This window comes from Triticum dicoccoides, chromosome 7B (assembly GCF_002162155.2).
Source record: "Triticum dicoccoides isolate Atlit2015 ecotype Zavitan chromosome 7B, WEW_v2.0, whole genome shotgun sequence".
NCBI lineage: Eukaryota > Viridiplantae > Streptophyta > Magnoliopsida > Poales > Poaceae > Triticum > Triticum dicoccoides.
In genome coordinates, this window is record NC_041393.1 from 534,402,147 (window position 1) to 534,409,444 (window position 7,298).

A 7,298-nucleotide genomic window follows, 5' to 3' on the forward strand; every position below is an offset into this window, starting at 1 on the left:
CTACTTAAGTCATCGGTGAGGATGAGAACATAATGATAGCCACCGCGAGCCTCAACGCTCATTGGACCGCACACATCATTATGTATAATTTCCAATAAGTTGGTTACTCGCTCCATTGTTCCGGAGAACGGAATCTTGGTCATTTTGCCCATGGGGCATGGTTCGCACGTGTCAAATGATTCAAAATCAAGAGACTCCAAAAGTCCATCCACATGGAGCTTCTTCATGCGTTTGACACCAATGTGACCAAGGCGGCAGTGCCACAGATATGTGGGACTATCATTACAATCTTACATCTTTTGGTATTCACACTATGAATATGTGTAACATCACGTTCGAGATTCATTAAGAATAAACCATTGACTAGCGGGGCATGACCATAAAACATAAATCTCATATAAATAGAACAACCATTATTCTTGGATTTAAATGAGTAGCCATCTCGTATTAAACGAGATCCAGATACAATGTTCATGCTCAAGGCTGGCACTAAATAACAATTATTGAGGTTTAAAACCAATCCCGTAGGTAAATGTAGAGGTAGCGTGCCGATTGCGATCACATCGACCTTGGAACCATTCCCGGCGTGCATCGTCACCTCGTCCTTCGCCAGTCTCCGCTTATTCCGTAGCTCCTGTTTTGAGTTACAAATATGAGCAACCGCACCGGTATCAAATACCCAAGAGCTACTACGAGTACTGTTAAGGTACACATCAATAACATGTATATCACATATACCTTTGGTGTTGCCAGCCTTCTTATCCGCTAAGTACTTGGGGCAGTTCCGCTTCTAGTGACCATTCCCCTTGCAATAAAAGCACTCAGTTTCAGGTTTGGGTCCGTGCTTTGGCTTCTTCCCGGCAACTGGCTTACCGGGCACGGCAACTCCCTTGCCGTCCTTCTTGAAGTTCTTATTACCCTTGCCTTTCTTGTAACTAGTGGTTTTATTGACCATCAACACTTGATGTTCCTTTTTGATTTCTACCTCCGCTGATTTCAGCATTGAAAATACCTCAGGAATAGTTTTCACATCCCCTGCATATTGTAGTTCATCACAAAGCTCTTGTAGCTAGGTGGGAGCGACTGAAGGATTCTGTCAATGACCGCCTCATCCGAGAGGTTAATGTCCAGCTGGGACAAGCGATTGTGCAACCTAGACATTTTGAGTATGTGCTCATTGATAGAACTATTTTCCTCCATCTTACAACTTTAGAACTTGTCGGAGACTTCATATCTCTCGACCCGGGCATGAGCTTGGAAAACCATTTTCAGCTCCTGGAACATCTCATATGATCCGTGTTGCCCAAAACGCTTTTGGAGCCCCGGTTCTAAGCTGTAAAGCATGCTGCACTGAACGAGGGAGTAATCATCAACACGCGACTGACAAGCGTTCATAACGTCTTGGTTCGCTGGGACGGGTGCTTCACCTAGCAGTGCTTCTAGGACATATGCTTTCTTGGCAGCTATGAGGATGATCCTCAAGTTCCGGACCCAGTCCATTAGTTGCTACCATCGTCTTTCAGCTTGGTTTTCTCTAGGAACGCGTTGAAGTTGAGGTTGACATGAGCGTGGGCCATTTGATCTACAAAACATTTTGCAAAAGTTTTAGACTAAGTTCATGATAATTAAGTTCATCTAATCAAATTATTTAATGAACTCCCACTCAGATAGACATCCCTCTAGTCATCTAAGTGATACATGATCTGAGTCAACTAGGCCGTGTCTGATCATCACGTGAGACGGACTAGTCATCATCGGTGAACATCTTCATGTTGATTGTATCTTCTATACGACTCATGTTCGACCTTTCGGTCTCTTGTGTTCCGAGGCCATGTTTGTACATGCTAGGCTCGTCAAGTCAACCTAAGTGTTTTGCATGTGTAAATCTGGCTTACACCCGTTGTATGTGAACGTTAGAATCTATCACACCCGATCATCATGTGGTGCTTCGAAACAACAAACTTTTGCAACGGCGCACAATCAGGGGAAACACTTTCTTGAAATTATTATGAGGGATCATCTTATTTACTACCGCCATTCTAAGCAAATAAGATGCAAAAACATGATAAACATCACATGCAATCAAATAGTGACATGATATGGCCAATATCATTTTGCTGCTTTGATCTCCATCTTCGGGGCGCCATGATCATCATCGTCACCGGCATGACACCATGATCTCCATCATCATGATCTCCATCATCGTGTCTCCATGAAGTTGTCTCGTCAACTATTACTTCTACTACTATGGCTAACGGTTTAGCAAAGAAGTAAAGTAATTACACGGCGTTATTCAGTGACACGCAGGTCATACAATAAATAAAGACAACTCATATGGCTCCTGCCAGTTGTCATACTCATCGACATGCAAGTCGTGATTCCTATTACAAGAACATGATCAATCTCATACATAACATATATTTCATTCATCACATCCTTTTTGGCCATATCACATCACAAGGCATATGCTGCAAAAACAAGTTAGACATCCTCTAATTGTTGTTGCATGTTTTTACGTGGCTGCTATAGGGTTCTAGCAAGAACGTTTCTTACCTACGCCAAAACCACAACGTGATATGCCAATTTCTATTTACCCTTCATAAGGACCCTTTTCATCGAATCCGATCCGACTAAGGTGGGAGAGGCAGATACCCGCTAGCCACCTTATGCAACTAGTGCATGTCAGTCGGTGGAACCTGTCTCACGTAAGTGTATGTGTAAGGTCGGTCCGGGCCGCTTCATCCCACGATGCCGCCGAAACAAGATAAGACTAGTAGTGGCAAGTAAATTGACAAAATCTACGCCCACAACAAAATTGTGTTCTACTCGTGCATAGAAACTACGCATAGACCTAGCTCATGATGCAACTGTTGGGGATCCTTGCAGAAAATAAAAAAATTCTACGCATCACCAAGATCAATCTATGGAGTAACTAGCAACAAGAGAGAGGGGAGTGCATCTTCATACCCTTGAAGACCGCAAGACGGAAGCGTCACAAGAACGCGGATGAGGGAGTCATACTCGAAGCGATTCAGATCGCGGTGGATTCCGATCTTAGCGCCGAACAACAGCACCTCCGTGTTCAACACACGTGCAGCCCGGTGACGTCTCCCACGCCTTGATCCAGCAAGGAGGAGGGAGAGGTCGAGGAAGAGAGGCTCCAACAGCAGCATGATGGCATGGTGGTGATGGAGTGGCAGTACTCCGGCAGGGCTTCGCCAAGCTCTTGCGGAGGAGGAGAGGTGTTGGGGAGGGGAGGGGTTGCGCCTTAGGTGTGGTGCTGCAGCCCTCCCCTCGCCCCTCTATTTATAGGAGAAGGGGGAATGGAGCCGGCCCCCTCTAGATGAGATCTAGAGGGGGGGGCAAGGGGAGGGGGCTTGCCCTCCAAGCAAGGGGGCGCCCCCTTTAGGGTTCCCCCCCAACCCTAGGCGCATGGGCCCAAGGGGTGATGCGCCAAGCCCTCCAAGGGCTGGTTCCCTTCCCTCTACGGCCCATGAGGCCCTCCAAGAGAGGTGGCCCCTCCCGGTGGACCCCCGGAACCCCTCCGGTGGCCCCGGTACAATACCGGTATGCCCCCGAACTTTTCCGGTGACCGTATGACAACTTCCCATATATAAATCTTCACCTCCGGACCATTCCGGAACTCCTCGTGACATCCGAGATCTCATCCGGGACTCCGAACAACATTTGGTAATCACATACAAGTCTTCCTGATAACCCTAGCATCATCGAACCTTAAGTGTGTAGACCCTACGGGTTCGGGAATCAAGCAGACATGACCGGGACAGCTCTCCGACCAATAACCAACAGCAGGATCTGGATACCCATGTTGGCTCCCACATGTTCCATGATGATCTCATCGGATGAACCACGATGTCGAGGATTTAAGTAATCCCGTATGCAGTTCCCTTTGTCAATCGATACGTTACTTGTCGGAGATTCGATCGTTGGTATCCCAATACCTCGTTCAATCTCGTTACCGGCAAGTCACTTTACTTGTTACATAATGCATGATCTTGTGACTAAACACTTAGTCACATTGAGCTCATTATCATGATGCATTACCGAGTGGGCCCAGAGATACCTCTCCGTCATACGGAATGACAAATTCCAGTCTTGATTTGTGCCAACCCAATAGACACTTTCGGAGATACCTGCAGTGCACCTTTATAGTCACCCAGTTACGTTGTGACGTTTGGTACACCCAAAGCACTCCTACGGTATCCGGGAGTTACACAATCTCATGGTCTAAGGAACTGATACTTGACATTAGAAAAGCTTTAGCAACCGAACTACACGATCTTGTGCTATGCTTAGGATTGGGTCTGGTCCATCACATCATTCTCCTAATGATGTGATCCCGTTATCAATGACATCCAGTGTCCATAGTCAGGAAACCATGACCATCTGTTGATCAACGAGCTAGTCAACTAGAGGCTCACTAGGGACATGTTATGGTCTATGTAATCACACATGTATCACGGTTTCCGGTTAATACAATTATAGCATGAACAATAGACAATTATCATGAACAAGGAAATATAATAATAATCATTTTATTATTGCCTCTAGGGCATATTTCCAACACCACTAAGGCCCATTACTTCCGGGGGGGGGGGGTCCGGTAACCCTCCGGCACTCCAGTTTTATCCGAAACTTGTCGGGAACACTTCCGATGGCCGAATATAATCATACAATATATCAATATTTATGTCTCGACCATTGTGAGACTCCTCATCATGTCCGTGATCTCATCCAGGACTCCGAACAATCTTCGGTACATCGAATCACATAAACTCATAATACCAATTGTCATCGAACGTTAAGCGTGCGGACCCTACGGGTTCGAGAACTATGTAGACATGACTGAGACACGTCTCCGGTAAGTAACCAATAGTGGAACCTAGATGCTCATATTGGTTCCTACATATTCTACGAAGATCTTTATCGGTCAAATCGCATAACAACATACGTTGTTCCCTTTGTCATCAGTATGTTACTTGCCCGAGATTCGATCGTCGGTATCATCATACCTAGTTCAATCTCGTTGCCGGCAAGTCTCTTTACTCGTTCCGTAATACTTCATCCCGCGACTAACTCATTAGTCACAATGCTTGCAAGGCTTATAGTGATGAGTATTACCGAGAGGGCCTAGAGATACCTCTCCGAAACACGGAGTGACAAATCCTAATCTCGATCTATGCCAACCCAACAAACACCTTTTGTAGACACTTGTAAAGCATATTTATAATCACCCATGTACGTTGTGACATTTGGTAGCACACAAAGTGTTCCTCCGGTATTCGGGAGTTGCATAATCTCATAGTCTGCGGAACTTGTATAATTCATGAAGAAAGCAATAGCAATGAAACTATCACGATCATAATGCTAAGCTAACGGATGGGTCATGTCCATCACATCATTCTCCTAATGATGTGATCCCATTCATCAAATGATAACACATGTCTATGGCTAGGAAACATAACCATCTTTGATTAACGAGCTAGTCAAGTAGAGGCATACTAGGGACAATATGTTTTGTCTATATATTCACACATGTACTAGGTTTCCGATTAAAACAATTCTAGCATGAATAATAAACATTTATCATGAAATAAGTAAATAAATAATAACTTTATTATTGCCTCTAGGGCATATTTCCTTCAGATCTCTGCATTGAGGGTGCTACAGTTCAAAAATTATGAAAATTTACACTAATTTGGTATAAATATCGTCATAATCTCAACAAATAGTTCTAAAATAGCACTAACTTCTTAAGTAATTAGTGTTAAATACATAGTAACAACTATGTTGCAATTTTGGGTTTTGTATGCATATCATCTAATTCACTATGCTCCCTATTGATTCACAATTTTGACTGGGTCAATGACTTATCAAGTTAATCGGCAACAACCAGCATGTAAAAACACATCAGACATGTGCACCCTCTCACCATCTAAAAAAAAGAAGGGCTAACATGTGACGTAGCACAAATATAGTATATGCGGTCACCAACGCAAATAACTTCTCCACATAAGCATCGTTTGATTAGCAGATAACACAAAATCACAACACCAAGAAAATCCACTGATGCGTTCCCAATGTATCTACTTTTACAAACACTTTTGCTTTTGTTTGGACTCTAACTTGCATGATTTGAATGAAACTAATCCGGACTGATGTTGTTTTCAGTTGAACTATGTTGGTGTTGTTTTTGTGCAGAAATAAAGAGTTCTCAAAATTAGACGAGAAATTACGGAGAATTGCTTTGGAGTATATAAAAAATACTGACGCAAAGAACTATCGGAGGGGGCCCACCAGAGAGCCACAAGCTCAGGGGCGCCCCCCTCGAGGGTGTGCCATCTGAGCTTATGGGACCCTCGAGCCTCCGTTTGCCCTAACTCCAAGTCTACATATACTGTCTTCCGGCCAGGCTCCTTAGGTAGTGGATTCACAGTGGAAAACCCACGTCATGCTAGCGTTGGGCGAGAGCTAGAACAGAAAGATCAGGCATGAGAGATCCAAGCCAACATGAGCACACGTCGAAGAGTAGTTATAGTTAGGCCATGTGGCAGTATATCTAACCTCAAGGTTGAGAGGTGACTAGGTTGAGAGGGAATCCTTTTGGGGACAAAAACTGGTGCAAGGAGAGAGAGTCTGAGAGGCAGAGGCACGAGTGAATATGGTTTTATGGGAGCCATGCATTGTAAATATGCCTAGGTCCATGTCTACACGTGCCAGCAAAGTAGGGAAGCTAGAGAAAAGTGAGGTCCATTTTGTGTATATGGTTTGATGGTTGATTCGGTTTATGTAAGCTAAAAATCATTGATACACCTGGACACAAATAGCTAAACACGAAGTCAAACACCATAAACCTGATAAACCAAGAATATATGTCCACTCAGTTTGGTTCAGTTCTTCAATTTTTGGTGTAAAAGTGTTCATCTTATTGTAATAGCTAAGAAAAAATAGACTTAACTCACGACTGAGCAGAATGCGTGGCACCCAAATGTGGCCAAATGGGCCGGTCCTGGTGTGCCGGCCAAATAGCCCGCGTGCCCAGCTCGTGTTGAGTCGACATGGCACACAGATTAAGGGGTCATGTTCGACACGTGGTTCGGCTAAGTGCCTGAGTTACCTAGGCAGGCACGTATGCTGGCCCGACCCGACATGACACGACCGGCCCGTCTGACATGTTAGCGAGGGAGAGAGAGCTTTTGGGAGGAGTGTCCCCTCACTTTTCTTATGCGCGTGTGAGGCAGGAGAGATACATACAGATAGAGAGAGACGTTGGGGAG